The following is a 26,503-nucleotide window of genomic DNA, read 5'->3' as shown; positions in this document are numbered from 1 at the left end:
ATTTCATACGCAGATGATACCCAACTGCTGTTTACCTGCAAAAAGGGTACTGACTTCAGGGGTGATGAGATTAATAATTGTCTGACAGAGGTGTTTTCCTGGCTAAGAATGAACCAACTAAAGTGCAATCCGGAGAAATCGGAGATCATTTTCTTTGGTTCTTCTGTCAGTGACGTCTGGCATCAATGGTGGCCTTCAGATGTCTCCCCCTGCTACCTCAGTTAGTACAGTCAAGAACCTGGGGATCAAGCTAGATGACAATTTATCTATGAAAGCCCAGATCCAGTATCTTGGCCTCCCAGAATATTTACTGACATGGCTTCAAGTGGCTCAGAATGCAGCAGCCAGGGCGATTCTCTTGTTAGGCCCTGGAGCGCGGGTTGCCGCCCACATGAAAGCCTTACACTGGCTGCCGGTCCGAAAGAGAATTTGGTTTAGAGCCCTGGTTTTGGCATTCAAAGCTTTACATGACACTGGTGCCTCCATTATTAGAAAGACAGCCCAGCACTACATCCCGGGCAGAACTCTGAGATTGTCTTCGCAGCAGCAGGAGATTACCCCCAGGTTTTCCCTTGCCCGCAAGGGCAGCCGCTCCTACCAAGTGCAGGCCTCCCGTCTGTGGATCTGCCTGCCAGTGTCACTCAGACAGGTGCATGATTTACTCCTCTTCAGGAAGAGCCGTAAAACTTGGCTATTTCACCAATAGCCGTAAGCCCCCTCTATTAGCATAGCTCAGTATTCTGTCATGAGGTCTTCCTTTCGCCGGGACACTCTTCTGAGTAGCCGTGCACTTTTATAAATACCAATTTACATTACTGTTGTCGAAATCCAAATCACCTGATATGACCTCTCCATCAACCCTGAGTCAGAAATTTGTGGTCAGACAGGTCTTACGAACTAGGCCTGAGGCAACTGATTGACAGATCACAGGTGGGGTGGCATGCAGCCAGCAGAACAAACACACAAACACAAATAGGCAGCAGCACCACAATGGTCCAGGGAGATTGGCCCCAATAAAGCACGCATGTCTGGAGTGGTACACACATTCCCAAAACACCATAAAGTTAGATGCCACATGAAGTTAGGAACACTCAGCCAATCAGGACACAGCACATGCAGTGATCATGCACTTCCCATTTCAGACATCTGCACACGTTATCTACTGGCCCTCATTGTGTCCATGCAAGCTAGAGACCCACCTGTATTTGTTGATCAAATGGGAGTAATTTATGTGTCCATGACTAGGCCCGAATTCCTCATCCTAAAATGGATCTTTGAATTGGTTTATGATGCTCCAAGAAATGTATATAAAAGCGCTCAGATTGTAATTTGAGACAGTTCTCAGACCCCAACTCTGTAACTGTTCTCCCGGCCAAAGAGTTTTGATTAAACCAACTTTTCTTGTTTTGCCAAACATCTCTTGACTTTTGCTTATTCAAGGTACATTCACATTCGAGCAACACAAGCTACACTCGTAAGCACATGCGTAACATGCAGTAGGATGTTTAAGCACATGCGTAACATGCAGTAGGATGTTTAAGCATATGTGTAACATGCAGTAGGATATTTGAGCCAGGACCTGGATTAGTGCATTGATGCAGAACTTTGAAGGAGTGAGCCGTTAAGCCTCCACTCCAATGGCACAGATCAAAATATCACAACTACTGATTCACAAAATGAATATGCTGCTATGATTGTAGTTGGGAATTCTGAGTGCAGACTCTCTACGGGACAGAAAATTGTACAACAAAATATTGAAAGGTAAGTGCACAGAGGGAGGTACGGAGTTATTATTCTTAACTCCACATCTACATACCTTGAAGATACATATATGGGTAGCAAGGCATACATGATATAGCAACATATGTTTCATTAGTTTGTCTCTTGAAATTGTAGTAAGGATACAGTCGAGTTGTGATTACGGACAAAATATTCCCATCCTGCACCCACTGCCTCCACCTTTCAACTTGCTCAATCCATTACAGGAATGGTAGCCCACTGTCAAACAAACAAGGGCATGCTTGCTGTGTCCCTCCATGTCCAAGGCATGTCCAGGACCTTACTGTTGTAAAGCGACAGGCCTAGGTCTTCACACACATACTATATCGGTGTGAGGCTGGGGCCGAAATCAAAACTAGGATACCAGATACTCGCTGTCAGACACTCAAGGCAGGAGAACATAAATGTACATCATGAAGGAAACAGTCAGGGAACATTCCTGTCCCAACACTCCAGATAATTACCACACGCAGTAAACTTAGCAATACTTATAATTCCAGTCATGATAAACTAGCAATAATCAAGGCCTATGTTTGCTGATTAGACAATAGAAGAATCAAGACGTTTGTTTAATAGCTCCAAGAGCAAAGCTGTCAGAACCCCTTTCAGGGGGCCACAGGACACCCAGGGGCTACTGGACCCAACCAACCGTAGTGGTTGAGACCTTTTACTCATGATGATCCAGGCCTAACCTACTGTGGATCCTGAGCAACTGTGACAAGTACCCATTTTGACTCTCAGTGATAGCTGTGGATGAGCAGTGGAAGACTCCCTCAGGGGGGGGAGGGGGTATATGGGGAAGGAGTATAGCTACAGGTAAGCGAACACGACTCATTACTCAAAGAGCAAACAGTATGAACAATAAATCAATGTCTAGTCAAATACTTGCTTTTATAAGAAAAATAAGTATTTTATTTCTAACTTTACCCATCCAAAGGAATGCAACATTCAAAAGCAACAACAACAATTGAGGTCGGGGCTCTAGGCAAATCCCTGTTCCATGTAACATGTTCTAGGTTATTCCTCATTCACAAGTGGCCACATCCAGAGAATCCTCACTTATAGGCCCTACTCACGATTTCCCCTGTAACTCTTCAGGAATTAGTCAAAAGTGTCTATGGCACTGCACTACCGTTAGTGGCGAGTCCCCCAGGGCCCAATGGGCCTAGTTCAAGTCTTACCCGCTCCTGCAGCAAGGAAGCATTCAGCATTGTAGTAAGCACCCTCAGCATGAGCACCTGTAAGTTCTGATACCACTCGGAGAAGTCAGGCTCTTGCACCACACGCTGCGGCAGCCGGCAGCACAGGCTCTTTCTCCTCCCAGAGTTCTCCAGTTCTTGTTGCAGCTCTCACATGAAGATGCTGTAAGTTGACCTTCCCTGGGAGGAAGTGGGGTTTTGGGTTGGGTGGGGTGGAATCCTTTCTTCAGCTCCTGACTGGTGCGCCTCCTGGCAAACGGGTTTGCAGCAGTGCTTTACAGAATGGATGCAGACTCCTCTGGAACAAACTCCTTCACCATGATTCCGAGTTTCAGTGCTCTCACTGTAGCAAACAGGGTCAATGCAGCAAGGCAGTCCTGCATGGTGCTATGTCCCTGCACAGTCAAAGGTGGCCCTCTCTTGCCATACAGGAATCACAGAGTCACCAGGAGTCACTGAGCCAACACTTCTGCACACGGGCTATGACCCGATCAGTGCACAGCTGAATCCTCACATCTTGCACAGTGAGTCCCAAATGCACATGCACTACACAGTACTGCTCTATCACTGTACTATATCCTTTCTAGGCACACTTTCATCTAGCGCAGAGTAACTACTCTTATGCTGCGCAGCACTCCATATCTACCGGATGTAGGCCAAGGGTGAGGTAGACACACAGCAGCTGAACTTTTAATAAAGGTGAGTGAGCCTGTAGGCCTCACTCGTGTGACACAGGGTAAAAAGGTCATGTTTACTACTACATGATATGCTGCCAGCACCTCCATTGTTCTGCTTAACTCTTGGTGAAGGTGATGGCCTTCCACTACTATGAGGGTGGCGCTTGGGCACCCCTCCTGAGCCAACAAATTCATAATCCATGAGACAGGTCTATGTCATGGCGCGCACACATGATCCATGTTCGCCTATGACAAAAATATCAGCATTAGGGATCCAGACAACAGTACAGTTGGGCATAGGTACACTTCTTTCACTACACAAAGGACATTTCCATCCCAACAAACATATTTGCATAATCCTGATCGGACAGTACAGTGGCTGGAGTGAATGATCAATGTAGAGCTTTTGATATTTTATAGCTTTTTCAGATAAGAATTGCAGGTTTTTAGAAACTTTTCAGAAAAGTAAGCCAGGGAAGAGGTACGTGGGCCTAAGGATACAAGCCCACACTCAATGTCTTAGATTTGATCCGGCTCACAGAAAGCACATTCTTTTAACAATGTATATACATTAAGCAGACATGCACAGTTTATGAAAGGGAAGATACCAATATCTTGGACCCTTTTGTCTCCTTATCTAAATAGATATTTAGTTCGGCCAATGTACATCTCAAAATCTGTGCCCTGTAAAGAATATACTCAGGTAGAGCTCTTAACGAGGTGTTAAATAAAAATCAATAGAGGGCCAAAATCTCCCTCGATTACTCATTTTATTGTCTAGAAAATTCCCATTAAGAGTTTTTTTTTAGCCAATCATTGAAATGTGAGACAAATGACATGTCCCATCACTTGCTTGACAGTCTTGCAGTCGCTTCAAAAGAATTTGAGAAGGCATTAGTGTGGGCTCCTATAGTATAATTAAGGCTCCCAGTTTTCCGTTATTACAGATAATTACAGACAGAAAACAATGTGTTACCTGCCTGTATTTATTTTTTTAAAGCAGAAAAACTGCGCTTCTTGAGAGTGACTCCCCATGCTGCCCTTCATGAATGCCAGGCAATCAACTGAGCTGAAAGACATCAACAGGAGTTTAAAAGTAGTATGAGATTACCTTAAATACAGGCATATGTTAACATATATTTGTATATAATGTTAATATTTACTTGTGGATGTAGTGTTTTGTTACATTTGGCTGCTTATTTGCTAAAACGTGACAGACAACAAAGTATGAGTATGTTGATCGGTTAAATACATTTGGAAATATACCTTTTTTACAACTCCATTTATTCTAAAAACACAAAATAACTATTGATAAATACCAATCGGAAAGACAAAAAATAAATTTGGATAAATGCAGATGGAAACGTTAAAAAAATACAAGCCATAAAACAGGGAGCCCGAAATATAATACATGTTTCCTGGTGTAACCCAGAATTCTCTCTATGCAATGGAATGGTCAGAGAAACCAGTGGCAATAATACAGCAGCAATGTGATCTCACAATAGTGCTGCAATTGTTCAGGGGCAATTTTTTCAAATATATTTGCTGGAAGGGGGCGATTTAAATGCGTCCTGTTGTTTGAGAGTAACTTGGTTTAACTTTGGGGCATATTATCAAGAAACAGAGTTAAAATTATCGCCGCTTTAGCGGCAGAAAACTGCTGCTAAAGCGACGATAAAGGGCTTGATAATATGCCCTTGAGAGTTCCAATAGAAGCCCATGTTTTGGTGACAATATGGGCTTCTATTGGAATTCTCTACGGCATATTATCAAGCCCATTATCGCCGTTTTAGCTGCAGTTTTCTGCTGCTAAAGCAGCGATAATTTTAACTCCATGCTTGATAATATGCTCCTTTGTCTTTTAAGGTCTAATGTCCTTATCACATACATTCGTGTATCTGGGCACTGATCTCCTACAAAGAAGTGCAATTGACCTGACAAAAAAAGCACAAACTGGTTCTGAATCTCATTTAAAATTGTAGGAGACAAAGGTGAAATGAGGAGCCGGATTGAATCATTTTGATGATGCTCCCAGAAATACGGATCATTTCATTGGTCAGAATCGAGACATGTAAAAGTCCAAAAATATTAGTCTCACTTAGTCTAATTTATTTCCTACTAATTCAGAAAAATGTGAACTTCAAGGCGAACAGTTCACATTTAACCAGACCCTGATTCGATGTTGGAACAAGTTATATCGTTTAGTGCACTAAACTCAAATGTCTTTCTTATTGTTGTACAAGATGGGTACTCCTATTTTGGAGGAGTCAAGAAAGAGCCATAGGTTCAGTGCTCTCGAATGTTAGATGCTCATCTCTCAAATAGATTGGTATGGGTTCAAGAGCTTGGCTCCCTGATCTTGTAAGACCTATCACAAAGTGTCTCCCATCTGGTTGCTTGTATTTGAGTGAGCGTTTTGTTGGCAGATCTCAGTGTGCCACCAGCCCAACATTCACAGATTTGTTTTCTTACTGAGATAGAAAGGTTGTGCCAGAACTATAGAAGTTTCTGTAAACAACACAAGCAACCTTGGACGTGACCCTTACCTGGAGAGGAGCACAGGTGAGGACTTAAGAGTAAAATGTTCAATATTTTGAAACTCTAAATAGAACTCTCCCAGCTCTGTATACTGGTTTGGTTTGCATTGTAGACGGGGGATGGAAGAGGCAGGAATGCCCAGTTAGTTAACAGTGCCATAATGTAGTCTATAAGAGATAAATGCATGCACTGCAAAGGTGCTATGAGGGAATGCTAAACCATACAAACTATGTCAGAGTACCCTTAGTTGAAAAATAAACTCTTGACAGCTGCTACAATATAGCGAGTCAAGGTCATCGCTGTATCCATCCTTATTCCTTGATTTTTTTTACTGTGAATGTGGATGTTGGCAGGATCCCATGACGGGAAGCCAACATTTTGTGCTCACAGAAACGAATCCTTTTGTTTGAACATTTGTTTACAGGTTGAGCAGTTCAGCTTAAAACCTAATTTATTTTCACCAGCCCACAGCCACTCAGGTAAATGCAAGCTATTGATTAATAGCTCAAATTTCAAACTCAGAGGGAGCTTTGTGTCACCCAAATGCTTTAAAAAGTACTCACTAGTAGTGAAGCAGGGAAACTAGAGTCTGGAGATAATGTATTAAACAATAAGGTGAGAGGGTGAGGTTCTTATAGACTTCCTATCTGACAGAAACATCCGATTGAGTAGAAGATGTGGGAAAAGATTGACTTCAGAAAAACACAGTGCCTCCTATGTCGAACTCCATGACATGCGGGTGAAAGAGGGAACGATCAATGATTCCAAAGGCAGTGAACTACAACAGCAACATCAATGCTCCAAAGCCACCTCCATTCTCAGATCATCCAGCCCCTGCAAGTGATGTTCAATAAAAGGCTGTGTCCGAGTGGTCATTTGCTTTTCTAGACATTTGGTTGAATAATGTAGCAGCACCATATGGCAGAAGGCAGATGTTCCCTGCAGGTTCAAGAAAAATTTCCTTAAACGAGACATCTTCACCAAAGAAATTGCACTTGCTGGGGCTCGGCAAGTGCACAGTTAAAATTTAAAAAATAGTAAAGACATGGGTATCTTTAAAAAACTTAACACATTTTGCCCAACAGGGATCACAGTGCACTTTTATGGGTCCAGCCTTCAGAAAAGGTTTCGAAAAGTTCAAATGGGTATGCATTTGGAAAAAAAATTAACGAGGCCCATCTGTCATATCAGAAATGCACAATAGCTTATGTCCCTCGGGGGACGTGGGCTCCAAATTCAGCTTCTTATTTAATCATGCAAACTAAAAATGGTTTATTGATTCCTTTACAAATGTCTCTGAAGCTATTTGAGGAAGAAACAATTTGACCAGTGAAATAAAAGTTTCTTTAAGTTCCAGAGACGTTTGACATGGTCACGGAGCGAGCCGTGGCATACAAGCCCTGTTATTATCATCATACCTATACCACCATTTTCTTTTTAGGGGGTATAGAAGATGTTTTTCTTTCTTAGTGTTAGTAGAGATCCATGGTCAGTTCAGGCCAAGCAGTGTAGGACATTGATTTCTATCTATCTCCTTCTTCAAAGAGGCGTTCCAGCTGAACGATCATGGGTCCTTTTATTATTTTATTCACTTACCAGTTATTTGAAGGAAAGAAGGAAAAGACGTGTCCAACTGCCCAACTTGCTGTCATTGGAGTCTTAGGGCCCGAGTTCTGTCCACAATGTTGACATTTGAGGACGAAATCATTTGATTCTGGGCAAACCATATTACCACATTATAACTCAATTTGTAAATATGTGCAAAAGAACTATGTAAAAAAAATATAACTGCAATGTGTGCATTGGGTTATGTAGTACTAATCGAGTTACTTACAACTACCAATCCCCACTGCATCATGGTTCTGTGTAATCTAGTATCATCTAAACCAACATGATGATGTTCTATGCACAGCATCCCAAGTTCAAGATGTTTCTCCTAAAATGAGAAACATGTTCTGTAAATGTCTCAGGCCCTTCACACTAGGTTAGTGCTTTATCAAATATTTACAAAAATAATGAACTGTTGCTTTGCTTTTCTCCAGGTTTAAGAGGTTTAGTTCAGTGAAGATGATTTCAAAGGGACCTCAGCAGTTTAGGTCCTCCCAAGTGGCTATGTTAGAAAACATGCTATTAGTTAAGACACAATTGGCTGGTAGCCCTCCAAATATTTTGCCTTCACCTCCTACTATTTTGCTGAATTTGTTTTTGTTGGCGTTAGGATTCTGTGCACTTTACCACTGCCAACCAGTACAAATGTGCTTGTGCCCTCTCCTCAAATCATGGTAAAATTGTCATACCCTTAATTGACACATTTTGATTTACTTGTAAGTCCCTAGTACATGGCACTACATGTACCCAGGGCCTGTAATTTAAATGATGGCATGTAGCACACATTGTGCCATCCACTAAAGAAGCACTTTAAAACATGTCTCAGGCCTTCCATTGTAGCATGTTGTGCAGTTTTTAACTGCCATTCCGGCCTGGCTAAACCTTCCTTTTTAATGCTTAGAGGTCACCCCCAAGGTGCGCCCTAAAGGCTCCTAGGGCAGGGTGCATGGTATTTAAAAAGTAAGAAATGTGGGTTTGATTTACATGCCCTAATAGTGAAAATCTCCTGAAGTCATTTTTCACCATTGTAAGGCCTATCTCACCCATAGACTAACATTGGGTTTCCTTATTACAATTAATAAGTGATAATGTAAGTTTGGGCATAGGTAGGAAAATTATGTTTACACTCAAATGAAATGTAATTTAAAATACTCTTCAATGGTAAAGTTGAATTTTAAGTCACAATACTAAAAATGGCCCTTTTAGAAGTTGATATGTTATGTTGCTGAACAAGTGTACCTTATTGCAAGTGTCCTGGATCTCATGTCTGTGAATGGCTCTCCTTCTGTGGGATGTGCATTCATCCCAAACATGGGGACCAAAAGGGATTGAGTGTGACAGGATAAGCCATCCTGTACCGAGTCCTGAATGACACTTGAAAAGACCTTGCTGGCAGGCAGCACATACAAAGGACTTGCCACTAGCCTTTTGTTACTCCTGACATTTCGGAGCCAAACCCAGGAAGGGCAATGCAGAAGGCCATATGTTGCCCCTCCCCCCCCCACTCAAAGGCTGGCATTCTGGTAGGAGGTGGCACTCGCAGACCCCACATTAGATCACTTCTGGACCAGTGGAAGACTCAGAAAAAGAACTGCCTTGCTGCCTTGCTGCTGGAAGGACTGGCCTGCTGTCCTGTTGCTTGAGGAAGGAAGACTGGACCTGCTCCTTGAACCTAGGACCAACAGAGTGACTCCAAGAGCTAGCTGATGGTCTCATGTGTGAGTTATAGAGACACAAAAAGCTGTAGAAACCCTGCAACTTACCTGCCTGCTATTGCTGGTCCATCCCGGAGTGAGTCCTAGCCCCCAAGAAGTGCCCCCCTACACCTTGGGTACTGAACACCTGGTGTGGTGCTAAAGTAGCTAAGTCCGACCAAAACCCAAAACCTGGGATTTAGGAAATATTCCAGCAAAAACTGTTCTGAGGATTGACAGGAGACCGGTAGCTACCTGCAACCTGATCCGATGAAGGTGCATCACCAGTGGGATTGACTTTGCTGCAGCTCCTGCTTCATTCTCCATAGCAGCAAATCCTTTTCAGCTGGACCTCTCACCGATAGTGTCCTGCCCCGTGGAGTTATCTTTGGCTACCGCCAACAACCTTATCCCGCTGGGGTATTTCAAGCTTCAGAAAAGCTTCTAAGTCAGAAGGTAAAATGTTCAATGGGTTCGACAATGGCCAGCATCCCATCAACAACAACGATCTCCTCGGCCAGAAAATCCAGCTTTTACAGCTCAGAACTTTTCCAGCCATTGTTAAACGCTTCACCAAGACTTTGTCCTTTGGCTCCCCATTGTCGATGACTCTTCCTCGGATACAGCTAATGCCTGGCACAGCTGAGAGTCTGTTCTCTCAAGAACTTCTGAAGGTAAGTCGAGGCCGGGCCCAATCCAACCTTTGAAACTAAGCCACACTCCCATTGCGGTCGGGCTTAACTTTTGACTTTGACGCCGTTTTGTGCCACTAGATAGCTATGTTTGGTGCTTTGGTCTTTTTGGCACTGGATTTCACTAAAAACTTTGCAATTCATAAGTCCAGTTCTACTAATTGGATTTTGTTTGTTTTGGTGTAATTTTATTTATAAAAATGTACTCTATTTTTCTAAATTGGTGTGGGGGTTTTCTTGTGTTGTATTTTCACGTTATTACTGTGTGTGCTGCATGAATACTTTACTCATTTCCTGTAAATTAGGTATGGCTGCTTTTGAACCAATCTATCAGAGGGTTACCCACAGGTTAATTAAGTGACTTTTTGTTGTTCACCCTAACAAGGATTGCGTTTTTTATTTGAGTGGGACTTTCATCCGTCTCAACTAATACCCAGTTTCTCTTTCCTGCATCAATATTTTCAGTTAATATCCCCAAATACTCCGCAGGTTACTTTGACAAGACACTGAACAACTAACGGCACGCTGACTTATAGCAAAAGCCTTTTATGTTCAGGTATTGCTACTTATCACTTGCATTTGATAAATTGTGAACCTAAAAATAAATACCGTATGTGATGGTTTAATAGTTCACTAAAACTTTCCCACAATTAAAACGTGTCATCCAAAACCAGGGGCAAAAGGACTTTCTTTTGGCAAATGCAGCTCAGTTCTAAAGTTGTGTGTCCAATCAGAGAGCACATGAATATCTATTTATCCATAGTAGGCACTGAATGCCTCCTGTCCAGAAAGGTTCTGTGAGTGTTTCTTACTTGGCCTTCCTTATTTTTGTGTATGTGCTTTGACAGAAGCATTGGTAGTAAGCATATGACCCTGATCATCTTGGTGTCCAGTGGTGGGTCCTCATGATTCTGAAGGAGCAACCACAGTATCCTTTTGGGCTTTTGCCTGGGGAAGGTGTGATCATTGATGGAAGAGCCCACTGCCTGAACGGGCACTTAGGGGCATAAACCATGACCTTGGAGCCACATGAGCAGGGCTAGTGAGGGGAAACATTCTCTGGCTGCAGGGTAATGTATTTTCACAATCAGGATCTGCAGGAAAGAGAGAGAACAGCAGGAATATGGAAAGGCCTTGGACAAGCTCACATGATCAGGGATAAAACAGGGTTCCAGCTACAAGAGATAAATAATACATAGGGCAACATACTAAAATGCAACTGTTCTCCTCGCTTTTTATTTTTAGATTTTTCCTTGGTCTGCAGTAGTATCACACAACAAACAAGGCAGACCTCTCCTGGAAGGGAGACATTAAGACAGAGTCAAAAAAGCAACGCAATGTGCCCTGGGCAGGCTGTGCATCAGAAGCAGCACTCTTGTCTCGGTCGGACAGACAGCAGATCGTCAAAGCCCAGAAGCGCAGCAATATAGAGTCACACACTTGGTGTAATCCTCATCATCTAATCCTCTCGTCTCTTTTGTTGAACAGATCATTTCTGGTTAAAGGGAGAGTTGATCTTCAGGGCCAGGTTATATCAAAATGTGGTGGAATTTGTTACCAGGGCAACCAGCTATTCAAGGAAGGAACCAATGAAATTCAGTGTGCACAGTTCAGTGGTATCTGGTTATCAGGTATTAGTTAGGGTGTCTGGGGGAACGAAGGTAATGGCAGACATCTGGAAATACAGATGCCAGTTGGCCTTAGCCAATAAAGAGCACAAACATAGTCCTTACACCCTGAGCAGATGCTGGAGCTACAGCATATCCTTCACACCTGAATTATAAGTACAGGGGCACTCCCTCTTTTTCTCAGGTGAGATAAATTGGCCATCATCTTGGCCATGCTCTTCTCATGCCCTTGGCCACTTCTTTTGACCATGTGTTCCTTCTTGCAGGGCACAGTATGACCTTCTGGCTCTACTCTGGGGCAAAAGCAGAGGGCTGCTCGTTGCCGCATTGTATCATTTATTGATCATAACAAGACACAATCCGAGCAACTCTCGCTTGTACAGGGGCGAGCAGAGGAATATGAATGGCTGGGCATGCAAGGGAGGAAAAAGTGGGAGAACTACCAGAAGTTCTATATCTGCCTGCAAAGCCAATACCATAGACACATGAAGGCTGGGGCATTCCACATACATGCATTTAGGGTGAACACAGCCATCAATCTTGCAGTTGTTGGGAAACTAGGGTTTCCAGTACTAACAGGCAGTTCAGATGTAACAGGAAGTACCAGTTGGCAGCCTTCAAGCTAGAGTTCGAGGGAAATAGCCTCATTCCGTTACTCCAATCAGATGCCAACAACAGCGAGTCATGTCAAGACTTTGGAAGGAGGACAGTAGTTTCCCTTCATGAAAGGAAGGGCTTTGTGGATGAAAGTTCAACTTACGCAGAGTAGAATACTGTGCTGAGGAGCACCTTACTAATACCGAGTAGCACTTATGAGGGGACACGTGACGCAGACCATTTGAGCATTAACATATACAGAATCTACTGGGATCAATGAAAGGATGAAATGAGGAGTGCGGCACACCTGTGGTGGTCCTGGGACTTCTAGGGCCCCTTTTCAGCTTCTGAATATTAGGCAAGATGAGGTAATGCTGAATAGGTCATAGGTCCAGTGACAAGAGAGTGACAACTTCTCTGGATAAGCAGTGTCCTCAAAGTACATTTCCATTTGGTATGTGTTTTTTGGCATGTGCTTTCTGCTGCTCATCAATCATTTACAGGTGCATTTTCCGCCAGTATGCTACAGTGGTGAAAATATCTACAAAAACTGTGTGACAGGTTCCAAAGTACTGCAGGGGAAAAGACAGATGAGTGAAGGAAGGTGCGAGACACAGGGGCGGAAGGAAGGAAAAGAGGTAAGTAGTACATGGGGGAAGAAGGGGAAGGGTAAAGGTAATGGTAAGTAGGGGCGAGAAAAGGGTGGAAATGCGAAGTAGCAACTGAAACGATGAGAGAGATGAAAAGAGATCTTGTGTCCCAGTGTCCACTCAGCCTCAGTGAACACCACTCACAGTGTCCCCAAGACCCATAGTCTCTGCACTGGCCATTGGTGTTTTCTATGGCCCGCACCCAATCCCTTAAGAGTGTTATTTGACTTTTTGGAAGGGTTATTTGTGTCTCTGGCAACATCATTGTTCATAAAAAAGGCCCTTTGGAGATGCCATGGTTTGTTTAAACAGTCTTAAGAATTCATTTAGACCTTGGCAGGTGGTGGGCCATACCGCCAGGGCTTCAGTGGGCATGGTCTCTGCTTCCCTGGTGGAGGACCACCAACCATTTTATAACATTCCCGCCTTCCTAGCAATGATCTCACTGTCTCCTATGCAAATTCAAGTGCAGCATTTGTACATGAAAGCAGATATGCTGTACAGGTACAATGTTATTTTGTCCACACTGCAAACATGTTTGTTTTTCAAAAACAAATTTAGAAAATAGGGATCTGTTTCTGAAAAACGAAAAAAACAAATGGCTGTGATGTGTTGGGGGTTTCCTACCAGCGCGTTTGTTATTTGTATTGTTTCCTCTCTGGACTTCCAAACTGTTGCTAGAGTTCCCATGTACAAAACAATGTACACCAGAAAAACAATTGTAAATAGGGTGCGCTTTCCAATGCACATTGATCGACAGCGCTGAGACAGACTGGCTGCCAGTAAAAGCTAACTGAGGTTTCACTGCCTCAAATCAGGCCCTACCCCCGCATTTAATGGAGGTGGGCACACCTTAAGTTGGGGGGCGCAGGAGCCCCACGGGCATGATTCCAACTCAACCAAAATCTAAATGAGACCTTTTGTCCTGTATTTTACCTTTTTTCATTTTGTTGAACTTGTTCGAAAATAACAATAATCATCAGAGAAATACAGAACCAACTTTTGGTTGCAATTAAATGTCATCTGGATTTCATCTGTTGTCAGTTTCTGTTAGTGTGCACTGTGCTTTGTATTGGGTTGATTAAAGCTGGAACTGTCAACTGGTCTGCCTCGCATTCTAAGCTGCAAGCATACCTATTGTATTTGCCAAATCTGCCAGGTTTGTTGAACTTGTAATTCAGCAGCGACCAGCTACAGAAGAAGGGACTGCAGGATGCACTCATTCTCTTCAGAGGCCCGTTGGTTGAGCAGGGTTGTTAGTCAAAGGACCATTCCTGTAATAGAAGAGAAACTGCCCTTTAGCTCCAGTATCAATTTGTTTGGTTTGCTATATTGGGGATCAGTAAGTCAAGGAGAAAATAAATAGCAAAATAGATTGTTCTAGTATATTATGCAGGTATCAGACAAGATGATACCTCTATGGAAGCTCCTATGACGATTCAATGCGATGAGTCCTCACAAGACTGGATCCAGGGTGTCGCTAGGAGACTGTTGCAGATCAGTATCCTGAGATGCAGTGCTGTTCAGTGAATCGGGTCGATTTCCTAAAGAGCCGTGTTTCAGATACTTTTCACTAGGAGGCTTATATTGTTATGTGACGAGTCAGTGCAGAATGGTGGATTGTTGTTTCTATGATGCAGTGCAGTGTGGCGGGATATTCTCTGCTAGTGCCGAATCCCTAGGATTCAGCACCGAGGAGCACTAGGACAGCATCGATGATCTCAGTTTGAATGGTTCAATGACATTTTTTTTTTTTTATTTTACGTACCTCTATGTGTAAGGTTTTTTAAAAAAGAATTCCCAATGTTGTCAGTCATGTGTGCCAATAGATGCTGTCAGTTTCTGTTAGTGTGCGCTGTGCTTTGTATTGGGTTGATTCAAGCTAGAGCTGTCAACTGGTCTGCCTTGCATTCTAAGCTGCAAGCATACCTATTGACTTTGCCAAATCTGCCAGGTTTGTTGAGTTTGTAATTCAGCAGCGACCAGCTACAGAAGAAGGGACTGCGAGATGCACTGATTCTCTTCTGGGGCCTGTTGGTTGAGCAGGGTTGTTAGTCTAAGGACCATTCCTGTAATAGAAGAGGAACTGTCCTTCAGCATTCGTGTCCATTCGCTTGGTTTGCCATCTTGTGGATCAGTAAGTCAAGGTGAAAATAAATAGCAACTTAAATTCTTTTAGTATATTATGCAGGTACCAGATAAAGAATTGAGCGCTCCAAGAGTGTGAGTGCACGTTTTCAGATGTAAAATAGCAGACGGGCTAGAGGTCCCACAGTGTGAATGGACAGTGTGAATTTGCCATCTGCAAGTACCTAGCAGCTGTATGGAATATGAGAAGAACTTATTTGCTGAACTGAAATTCAAAATTCTTCTCTATGTGGTTCTTTTATGTTGGAATATTCCTGTAACTGTTGTTGCATCCACCCTAGATTATAGATGACTTGTATTATTGTAAATTTTGGTTTTTTTGTCATTGTATGTGTATGAATTCTTTTATGACTCTTTGAGTCGAAATAAAGTTTTAAAAGAAAAAGAATGGACAGAACCAGCCCTTTAGTTACAGTTATGTGCAGAGTTCTGCGACTGTGGCTGCAGTACGCGATTTCACCGCAAGGAGGCCTCAGTACAGATCTTTTCGTTTGATTGAAGGTGCCAGTTCCAGGATCATCAGTGTACTGTCCCACGAGTTGTGTAAGCCGCTACTTTACTTTAGTAAGGTGTTGGTGCTGTTCAGTCATTGTAGTGACGTTGTGTCCTGTTTTGTCACTGGTGTTGAATATCACGTGTCAGCTCTATCATTGAAATCATTAAATATCCTAATGAGTTGTCAGCCAGGAGAATTAAAAGAACTTGAAAGGTCTGAAAATGGTCCCTCTTGCATTGACATGGAACCACTACCTGAAGGTGGAATGTTACAATGTCTAGCCAGATCTAAAAAGGTTCATTTTTATATTATTATATTTTCCTAACATTTAGCATGTAGATTTTTTACACAATGCACAAATATGTCGAGGTAGGAACTACAGGCGAATGCTAGAAACGTGCGTGATTATCACACGCCGACGTGTAATTTGAGAAAATCGGAGGATATGCCATGGAGTTTTGTGAATTCGTTAAACAGTTGTAAATATTTGTGACAGGCTGGAATACTCCTACACATGCCGATAGATGACGTTTGTGGAGTGAGCTCTGTGGAAGCATAGTGCATGCATGATCACTTGTGCGCACAGTAGTATTTTTGATTCATTTATTTCACACTTTGTAAATGAAGTACATCGTTGCTCTTTGTTTATCTAAATAAGTTATGTGAATATCCTGTTGTTTGAAGTTAACTGCTGCCAGAATGTCTGTCTAGGTCAAACCAGGTTAAATATTTTTCTGGTCGGAATTTTCGAAATGCGAAATATTTTCTAATCGACTTTTTCCAAGGTCTATATAGTTGCTATTTTTTTACGAAGTATCTTATTAGAGCCCATTCCTGTTGTAAGAGGTAATTAGCATCTGCCACATGTCCCGCTACCTATGCCAATAATTATTATTTTTTAAGTATTTTTTATAGGCTGATTCAGTCTAAAAAATACTGTGAACCTCATGTAGCACAATATGAGGACCTGGTAGATTGCTATTGACTTCTCTGATTGCCTTCCTTCTTCGCTGTTTTGTTTCCCATTTCTCCTCTTCCAGGGCCTCATATTTCAGTATACTAATAAGCTATCTCCTCACGACTCATTTGTTGAACATCCTCTTAATGTTCCGTTTTTTATCATAATTACGTCCTCTTCTAATCCTTAGGAGACACTAGGAGTTTCAATATAAATAAATGTGCTCATTCTTTTAGACACTGTGTTTTCATGTTTCCTGTGACAAGTGTGTTATTCGTGTATGTCACTTGGGGGTTGTCTGCTACATCCCTTGTTTCTGGTCTGTCTACATTGACCTGCTCTCTGGGAAAGAGACAGCCTTCCAAAAGGGCCTGAGTTAGTCTAAGAACAAATAAGGTTAAAGTTGGAGGCTTTCATTCACAGCCTATATGTCAACATGAGGCAAGAAATTCACAGGCTGCAAGATGATTCTTCTATGCCAGTGCTTAATTTGTAAAACAATACGTGCCAGGGCCCTCGTAAGGAGGCCACTGCATTTTGCAGCAAACACTGCTCCTGCCAGTGCTGCCAAGTAAAATAACAACACGATTACTAACCGTCGCACTCCAACAAGTGTGACAATTCAGACTATTACAGGCCCCCAAAAGCTATGAGAATGGCTCGGCGGCAGGTACTAGTAATTTTAATGTATACGGAATTAATAATTAACTGTTTTCATGCTCGTTTTTAAAATAGGCAGACTGTCACAAGTGCTGGTGTTGCCAATTAAGCGACAACGAAATCAGCCCCCAGCTCAGCAGCATGCCAAGACGCCCGCTAGCCACTCCGGCCCTGGATGTTCATTATTGCTGCCTGGGACACAATAAAGTGTGCTGTATTCGGTAGGATGCAGCACCGTTTGGTGGGTTGGCTGTCTGAGTATGCAGTACAATGTAGTAGGTTCGTATAATCCCTAGGATTCAGCACTGAGGAGTACTAGGCCTGCATTATTGATCTGAGTTTGGATGGTTCAATTATTTTGTTTTTTTTAGATCTTGCGCACCTGTAAGTGTAAGGTTTTAAAAACAGTTCCCAATGTTGTCAGTCATTTGAAGCGAATCCAGATAGCTTACCAGTCAGAAGTGCATGCTGTTTTTTCGGATTCGAGAAAGCAAAACTGAATTTAAGAATTACAGGGTTAGATCACAGTATGCCTGGATGCACACCCTTTTCTTGAATGTGTGATCAGATCAAATTTTAGAAAATGTTGCATGCATGTGTAGTGGAGCATATGTTGTAAATGGAAAAGATCTGCAAGTATGAGTGTAAATGTGTGCACCATTGGTTAGTGTGAGTGTGTTATGTTGTACATAAGTACATACAATTTATGAGAATCAGTCTCTGCTATGCTGGATTGTCGGTGTGGTGCGCATGAAAAATTGACTTGATACTGCATGGATTTTTTTTAACCACTAGGATTCATGCAGTTTGTGAATGTGGATGTCCAGGCTTATGAGGAAATGTGTTGGATTCGATGATTGATGGCTGCAGAACTTGGCCCTTTTTAGCTAAAGTTCCCTAAACCTTTTGCTTTCCCCCTAGACCTTTTTTCTGACATGGTGTTGCCAACTTAGATGCTTTAGACACTTTGCCACTGTTAAACAGTGGCAAAGTGCAAGTGCTGCCTGTATAAAGTGTAATGGTAATTTGGTTGTCCATGATTGGTATGTTTGCCTTACTAGTAAATTCCCTAGTAAAGTGTACTATGTGTACCAGGGCTGGTAATGCAAATGCTACTAGTAGGCCTGCAGCACTAATTGTGCCACCCACACAATTAGCCTTAAAAAGGGAACTCAAGCCTGCTACTGCAGTGCCTGCGCGCAGTTATTAAACTGCCATGTGTTCTGACAAGTGCCCCCACTTGCCAGACCTTGCCCTTCCCTTTCTATACACATCAGACACCACTATGGTAGGTCCAGGGTACCCCCTGGGCAGGGTGCAGTGCAGGTGTAAGGGTAGGACATGTACTAAGGTGTGTTACTGGCGTTACGAAAATTAAGGGGGCCTCCCTGCAAGGAACGTGAAGGGGCCCGCTCCGGGCTCAATCAAGAGCTCCCAGGCAAGAGTGCTGTGCTTAGGCCGCCCCGCACCGCGGGGGCTGTGTGGGCCTGTGTTACGCCCCTGAGGTGTGTACCATGTCCTGACAGTGAAATAATCTCCATTTCGTTTTTCACTGTTGAAAGGCCATTTGCCCATAGAATAGAATGGGAAGGCTGTGTAATATGTTTTCCAGCCTATCTTCCCAAAGGCTTAAGATGGAGAGGTTAAGTTTAGTATGCCTGAACTCACAATGTAATAACATATCTTTTTATAAAGATGGCTTTTGCATTGTGTGTTTATAAGCCACTCTTTTAGAAGTGACTGGGTTTTTGTGCTCTAACATTTCTGTGTGTCTCTGCCTGGATGTGGATTGAATGTCTGGATTTGAAAGCGATAGAAACCGGGGCAATGTCTTGACCCAGGGAAGGAGGTGAGACAGCAACAGGCTGACCTGCATCTGGAGTGTACGGTGAGGAGTAGCCCCTAGAGGTGAAGAGGCCTGGGTTGCTGGTATGAAACAATTGTCCCATCTCCTGCTGAGTGATTGAGAATCCAGATCCCCACTAATCAAAGGAAGGTGTCACTGGAAGGGAGGCACTCAGAACTGGTTTGAACAGGGGTCAGTGCCCTCTGAAACACAATCCAAAGCCATTAAGGGGTATAACTATGAGAGCGAAGCCCCTGAACACTGGAGAATGGCTTGATCAAGATTGAAAAAGACTGGAGCTACTTCGTGGTCAAGAGGAACCTTTGCCAAGGAAGAAACAACTGAAGAGACTGAAGGAAAGGACTGGCCCTTGCTGTGTGTTCTGGGGCTGGCCTGCAGCTTGGTGTTTAACCAAGTAAAGGCTAAAGGGACTTTGCTGTGTGCTATGTGCCCCTGCTTGAAAGGACTTTGCTGTGCTGTGTCCTGAAGTAACTTATCCCCAAGGGCCCGAGGTGAGCTTGCTCCCTGTTGCAGACACTTAGGAACACAAAAGTTTCCAGGAGAGTCTCAGCGGCACTGTGTGTGCATGCTTGTTGCAGCCTGAGACCCTCGTAAGGTGTGCCCTGTGATTGTGGGCATCTGGAGTCCAAACAAGGATCAGCGAAGCTGTGTGCATGTGCTTTGTGCAGCCTGAACCCTTTGTGAGGAATGTCCAGTTATCGTGTGCACCAGAATCCAAGTGAGTCTCATCGACGCTGTGTGCGTGTGCTGTGTGCACCGTGAGACCTTCGTGAGGATTGCTTTGTCATCGTGCACCCGGAGTCCAAGTGAGTCTCATCGATGCTGTGTGTGTGTGCTGTGTGCACCGTGAGACCTTTGTGAGGATGGCCTTGTTAACGCGCACCCGGAGGTAAAGTGACTCTCAGCGATGCTGCGCGTGTGATCTTCGTGCAGCCGGGGACCTTCGTGTGGAGTGCCCAGTGATCGTGCACCCGAAGCTTAAGGGAGTCTCAGCGATGCTGTGTGAGTGTGCCCTGTGGCAGCCTGAGATCTTCGTAGCAGTAGCGGCCCGGACCGGCAGCCCCGGAGGAGCTGAGCTGCGGGCTCGAGCCCGCCATTGCCAATTCACAAAGACTGCATCGGAGGCCCAGGCACTGGATGAGGAGAGGCGAGTGTGTTTGCGCCCCCCAGGTAACGTGTGGCGACTCCTGGGGCGGGGTGCGGGCTCAGAGGGAGACACTCTCAGTCTCTCTCTCATTCTGGCAACGCGAGCCTCTGCTTCGCGGCCCGTATTGCCAAGGGACTGCCAGTACCGGGGCCAGAGTGTGGAGCTGCACCTTTTTGATTACACCATACCCGTGTTGGGGCAACTGTTGAGAGGCTAACTACGAGTCAGAAGGAGTGGCGGGGAGACCGCCTAAGGCACTGTGATTGGTGCCGGAGTGTATTACACCTTATTCCATTTCTACATAATGGAGTACCTGACTGTCGTATTACACATTGCATAATTTCTGCATAACAGAGTACCTGATTACTGTATTACGCATTGCATTATTCCTGCATAACGAACTGCCTGATTAGTGTATGACGCATGGCATTATTTCTGTATAACAAACTACCTGATTGTCGTGTGACACATTGCATAGTTTCCGCATAACGAACTAACTGATTAGCGTATTACGCATTGCATTATGTCTGCATAACAGACTACCTGATTAAGTGTATTACACATTACCTTATCTCTGCATAAGGACGTACTTGATAGTTGTATTACGCATGGCATTGTGTTTACATTGCAAAGTGTCTGATGGTTGTATTACGCATTGCATTATTTATACATTGCAAAGTGTCTGATTGCTGCATTACTCATTGCATTATTTTTACATCGTAAAGTATCTGATTGCTGCATTATGCATTGCATTATTGTTACATTGCAAAAGTGCCTGATTCTAGCATTACAAATTGTATAACATGGTATTAGGATTACAGGGGAACGCTTAGAAGAGCCCCTTATTTCGCCAGAACTTACAAGGGCTGGCTGGCCTAACAACCGGCCAGGAGAAATAGTACACATACCCATATGTTGAATTTATATTGTGTGGTCTTATCGTATATCTTTTTATATAAAGTTTATACTCGTTTTTATAAAATTTGTGTGGAGTCTATTTGTGGTGTCATCATTGGGTTGCTGTGAGCATGGTAGCAAATTCTTTACACATTTACCTTGAAGATAAGCCTGGCAGCTCGTGCCAAGGTACCAAGGAGGTGAGCGGGGCTATGTCAGAAGGTGACCTTCCTTTCCCTGAGGTGGAACCGTGGGACCCTATTTGGCCTAAGGAACCTACCTCAGCCAACCAGGGGTCCCGGGTCTAACATTTTGGTGGTCAGCAATGTGGGATTTGAATTTGTATTTGCAAATTCACTCACAGTGATTGGTGTACATCACAAGTTTAGCACAGACCACAACGCAACCACATATTGTGTTCTTGATTTATTGGTTTTATTTTTTAGCAACGTTTAAGCCACACATCATGTCTCAGAGGAGTCAAGGAGCCAGTGAGGCTGCAGAATTAGAGTTTGACATTGAGGCATTGCTTACCTACAAAGTTGATCAATTGAGACAATTCTGCAGAGCTTTGGGATGTCCCATGAAAAGTAGCACCAAGAAGGAGGAGCTGCAAATGGCCTTGAGGGCCTGGCGGGAAGCCAAAGGGGCTCAGGACGTGGGTGATGTTGAGGTGTATGAGGATGACCCAGGGAATGGATTTTGTCCACAGGATTTGCCAGTGGAAGGACCAGCTTCAGGGGCTGGTAGTAGCCATTCCGGGAGAAGTGTTTTCACCAGAGGAGCTGGAGGAAAACTAAAGGGTCAGAGAGCATGAGTTGGAGGTTTTAAAACTTAAAACTCAATCAGAGGAGATGAAGCTGCTCATTGAAAGTGAAAAGCGAGCAGAGGAGAGCAGGAACACTCTTGCTTTGGAAGAGAAATAGATTCTCTTAGCTCATGAGTTAAGCATGAGGGAACTGGACATTAAGGTTAAAAAGGCAGAGTCCAGTTTGAATGGTGGCAGCGTACAGACAGTGCCAAGTGTGGATGAGTACAAGCGTGCACTGGATGACTGGGTGTTGGTGAGCATGGCAAATGATTTGAAGGGGTTGCTCAACTTTACCCCTAAAGCAGGGCCGGACTGGCTACCGGGCGTTTTGGCATGCTGCCGAGCTGGGGGCTGATTTCATTGATGGGGACCTGCGTGTGCTGAACAAAATTGGTTTTGCTTTGTTTATTTCGAAGCACACGCAGGTCTTCATCAACAAAATTAGCCCCCACCGGAGTGACATCAGCCCCCAGCTCGGCAGCATGCCAAAACGCCCGGTAGCCAGTCCAGCCCTGCCCTAAAGAGCCTAGGCTCAATAATTGTTTTCCAGGATTGCGCCAACCCGTGTTAGGGTGCGAGCTCTTTGATTCCCGGGAGCTGGCACATGGGTCCAAGGGCCCGAAAAGGCCATAGAGAGGGAAGAGAGGTGAAGTAGAACTGTTAGGTCTAAGAGTAGTGGGGGTGCATGCGGGCTAGCGCCCTGTCTCACAGGAGAGGAAGGGTGTGTGAGCAGCGTCCCCAGGGGTTCACCACCCCACCCCAGAGACTGGAGGGTTCCGTACAGGAGCACTAGGTGGGAGGCCTAGCGCCTACTTGCCAGCTGTGCGAGTTAGAACACCTAGCATCAGGAGGGCATGGGGCGTCTGTCACCAGAGCTCCTGTGGTCCTGAAGTTTGTGGGTGCCATTCCTAAATGGCAGGCACAGAAATCTAAATGGAAGGTTAAGTGAGGAAGGTGTCCCCCCGTGGGAAAACTATGGGACCGTATCCAGCCAGTAGAGCTGGGTCCCCTAGGAGTGACCAGGGTACACCCATGTCTAACCTGGAGGACAGGATAACTGGGAACAGTGTCCTGACTCATGGGTCTTCCAGGGATATGGTTCTTGGTAGGGGTGGCAAGGGACCAGCACCCCTAGAGAGGCCTCATCTGCCTGGAAGTACCCATGGAGCAGCGTAGATGTCCCAGGGAGTAGTGACCAAGAGAATCCCTGCGGTCAGGAAGGCATAGAACCGGAGGGTGTCCCTGTGGTAGCGGGCCTGCGTCCGTGTTCTAGCGTCCCAAGCAGGGAAGTCCATCAAGGTAATTGATTGGTCTACCCTGGCTTTTGGGTGGGAGGGAGTTGTGCAGGACTTGGCCCTTTTTGGCTAAAGTTCCCTAAACCTTTTGCTTTCCCCCTAGACCTTTTTCTTGACATGACATTGCTAAGTTAGATGCTTTGGACACTTTGCCACTGCTAAACAGTGTCAAAGTGCAAGTGCTCCCTGTATAAAGTGTAATGGTAATTGGTTGTCCATGATTGGTATGTTTGCCTTACTAGTAAAGTCCCCAGTAAAGTGCACTATATGTGCCAGGGCTGGTAATGCAAATGCTAAATGGGGCCAGCAGCACTAATTGTGCCACCCACACAAGTAGCCTTAAAAAAGGAACTCAGGCCTGCCATTGCACTGCCTGCGCGCAGTTATTAAACTGCCATGCATTCTAACAAGTGCACCCACTTGCCAGACCTTACCCTTCCCTTTCTATGCACATCAGACACCCCTATGGTAGGTCCAGGGTACCCCCTGGGCAGGGTGCAGTGCAGGTGAAAGGTAGGACATATACTAAGGTGTGTACCATGTCCTGACAGTGAAATAATCTCCATTTCGTTTTTCAATGTTGAAAGGCCATCTTACCCATAAAATATAATGGGAAGGCTGTGTAATATGTTTTCCAGCCTATCTTCCCAAAGGCTTAAGATGGAGAGGTGAAGTTTAGTATGCCTGAACTCACAATGTAATAAAACATCTTTTTATGAAGATGGTTTTTGCATTGTGTGTTTATAAGCCACTCTTTTAGAAGTGGCTGGCTTTTGTGCTCTAACATTTTTATGTGTCTCTGCCTGGTTGTGGATTGACTGTCTGGATTTGAAAGTGATAGGATCTGGGGAATGTCTTGACCCAGGGGAGGAGGTGAGAGAGCTACAGGCTGACCTGCATCTGGAGTGTAGGGGGAGGAGTATCCCCTAGAGGTGAAGAGGCCTGGGTTGCTGCTATAAAACAATTGGCCCATCTCCTGCTGAGTGATTGAGAATCCAGACCCCCACTAATCAAAGGAAGAAGGTGACACTGGCAGGGAGGCACCCAGAACTGGTTTGAACAGGGGTCCGTGCCCCCTAAAACACAAAGATTTCAAAGCCATTAAGGGGTATAACTATGAGAGCTGAAGCCCCTGAACTTTGGAGAATAGCTTGATCAAGATTGAACAAGACTGGAGCTGCTTCCTGGTCAAGAGGATCCTTTGCCAAGAAAGAAACAACTGAAGAGACTGAAGGAAAGGACTGACCCTTGCTGTGTGTTCTGGGGTTGGCCTGCAGTTTTCTGTTTTAACCAAAGAAAGGCTAAAGGGACTTTGTGCGTGCTTGTTGCAGCCTGAGACCCTCGTAAGGTGTGCCCTGTGATCGTGGGCACCTGGAGTCCAATCAAGGATCAGCTACGCTGTATGCATGTGCTTTATGCAGCCTGAACCCTTTGTGAGGATTGTCCCGTTATCATGTGCATCGGAATCCAAGTGAGTCTCATCGACGCTGTGTGCGTGTGCTGTGTGTACCGTGAGACCTTCGTGAGGATTACTTTGTTATCGTGCACACCCGGAATCCAAGTGAGTCTCATCGACCCTGTATGCGTGTGCTGTGTGCACCGTGAGACCTTCGTGAGGATTGCTTTGTCATTGTGCACCTGGAGTCCGAGTGAGTCTCATCGACGCTGTGTGCGTGTGCTGTGTGCACCGTGAGACCTTCGTGAGGATTACCTTGTTAACGTGCACCCGGTGTTAAAGTAAGTCTCAGCGACGCTGCACGCGTGATCTTCGTGCAGCCTGAGACCTTCGTGTGAAGTGCCCTGTGATCGTGCACCCGAAGCTCAAGGGAGTCTCAGCGACTCTGTGTGCATGTGCCTTGTGGCAGCCTGAGATCTCCGTAGCAGTATCGGCCCGGACCGGCAGCCCCGGAGGAGCTGAGCCGCCGGCCTGAGCCCGCAGTTGCCAATTCACAAAGATTGCATCGGAGGCCCAGCCGCCGGACGAGGAGAGGCGAGTGAGTTTGCGCCCCCCAGGTAACGTGTGTTGACTCCTGGGGCGGGGTGCGGGCTCAGAGGGAGACGCTCTTGGCCTCTCTCTCATTGTGGCAGCGCAAGCCTCTGCTTCGCGGCCTGTATTGCCAAGGGAGTGGCAGTACCAGGGCCGGAGTCTGGAGCTGCGCCTTTTTGATTACACCATACCCGTGTTGGGGGCACTGGTGAGGGGCTGACTACGAGTCAGAAGGAGTGGCGGGGAGAACGCCTAAGGCACCATGATCGGTGCCAGAATGTATTACGCCTTATTCCATTTCTGCATAACGGAGTACCTGACTGTCGTATTACACATTGCATCCTTTCTGCATAACGGAGTGTATTACGCATTGCATATTCCTGCATACAGAACTACCTGATTAGTGTATGACACGTGGCATTATTTCTGTATAACAAACTACCTGATTGTCATGTGACGCATTGCATTGTTTACGCATAGCGAACTACCTGATTAGCGAATTACGCATTGCATTGTTTCTGCATAACGCACTACCTGATTAAGTGTATTATGCATTGCCTTATCTCTGCATAACAACGTACTTGGTGGTCGTATTACACATTGCATTATTTTAACATTGAAAAGTGTCTGATGGTTGTATTACGCATTGCATTATTTTTACATTGCAAAGTATCTGATGGCTGTGTTACGCATTGCATTATTGTTACATTGCAAAAGTGCCTGATTCTAGCATTACGAATTGTATAACATGGTATTAGGATTACAGGGGAATGTTTAGAAGAGCTCAATAATATAACTAGAACTTACAAGGGCTGGCTGGCCTAACAACCGGCCAGGAGAAATAGTACACACACTCATATGTTGGATTTATATCGTGTGGTCTTATCGTATATCTTTTTATATAAAGTTTATACTCGTTTTTAAAAAACTCGTGTGGAGTCTATTTGTGGTGTCATCATTGGGTTGCTGTGAGCGTGGTTGCAAATACTTTACACATTTGCCTTGAAGGTAAGCCTGGCTGCTCGTGCCAGGCTACCAAGGGGGTGAGCGGGGCTATCTCAAGAGGTGACCTTCCTTTCCCTGACGTGGAACTGCAGGTCCCTATTTGGCCTAAGGTACCTACGTCAGCCAACCAGGGATCCCGGGTCTAACAATGGCCATGCACAAGTGAATGC

General features: G+C 44.6%; 2 protein-coding genes across 12 annotated transcripts in view; one reads left to right on the top strand and one right to left on the bottom strand.

Annotated features, from left to right (window-relative positions):
* LOC146789441 (ATP-binding cassette sub-family B member 5-like) overlaps positions 1-26,503 on the top strand; it is a 1,226,636-nt gene that overhangs the window by 291,562 nt on the left and 908,571 nt on the right. The window contains exon 1 of one of the 3 annotated variants that reach the window (XM_085631580.1): positions 12,987-13,050. The exons of the other annotated variants lie outside the window; for them this stretch is intronic. The gene's annotated coding sequence lies outside the window, so the exon portion shown is untranslated. Of the gene's footprint in view, positions 1-12,986; positions 13,051-26,503 lie in introns of those variants that run through there. 3 annotated transcript variants of the gene reach the window in all.
* The window catches only part of LOC146789442 (uncharacterized), a 379,805-nt gene that overhangs the window by 326,962 nt on the left and 26,340 nt on the right, over positions 1-26,503 (bottom strand). Inside the window, exon 1 of one of the 9 annotated variants that reach the window (XM_085631583.1) lies at positions 14,197-14,325. The exons of the other annotated variants lie outside the window; for them this stretch is intronic. The gene's annotated coding sequence lies outside the window, so the exon portion shown is untranslated. Of the gene's footprint in view, positions 1-14,196; positions 14,326-26,503 lie in introns of those variants that run through there. 9 annotated transcript variants of the gene reach the window in all.

This window comes from Triturus cristatus, chromosome 10 (assembly GCF_964204655.1).
Source record: "Triturus cristatus chromosome 10, aTriCri1.1, whole genome shotgun sequence".
NCBI classification, from domain to species: Eukaryota; Metazoa; Chordata; class Amphibia; order Caudata; family Salamandridae; genus Triturus; species Triturus cristatus.
This window is presented reverse-complemented; position numbering and strand designations above follow the sequence as displayed.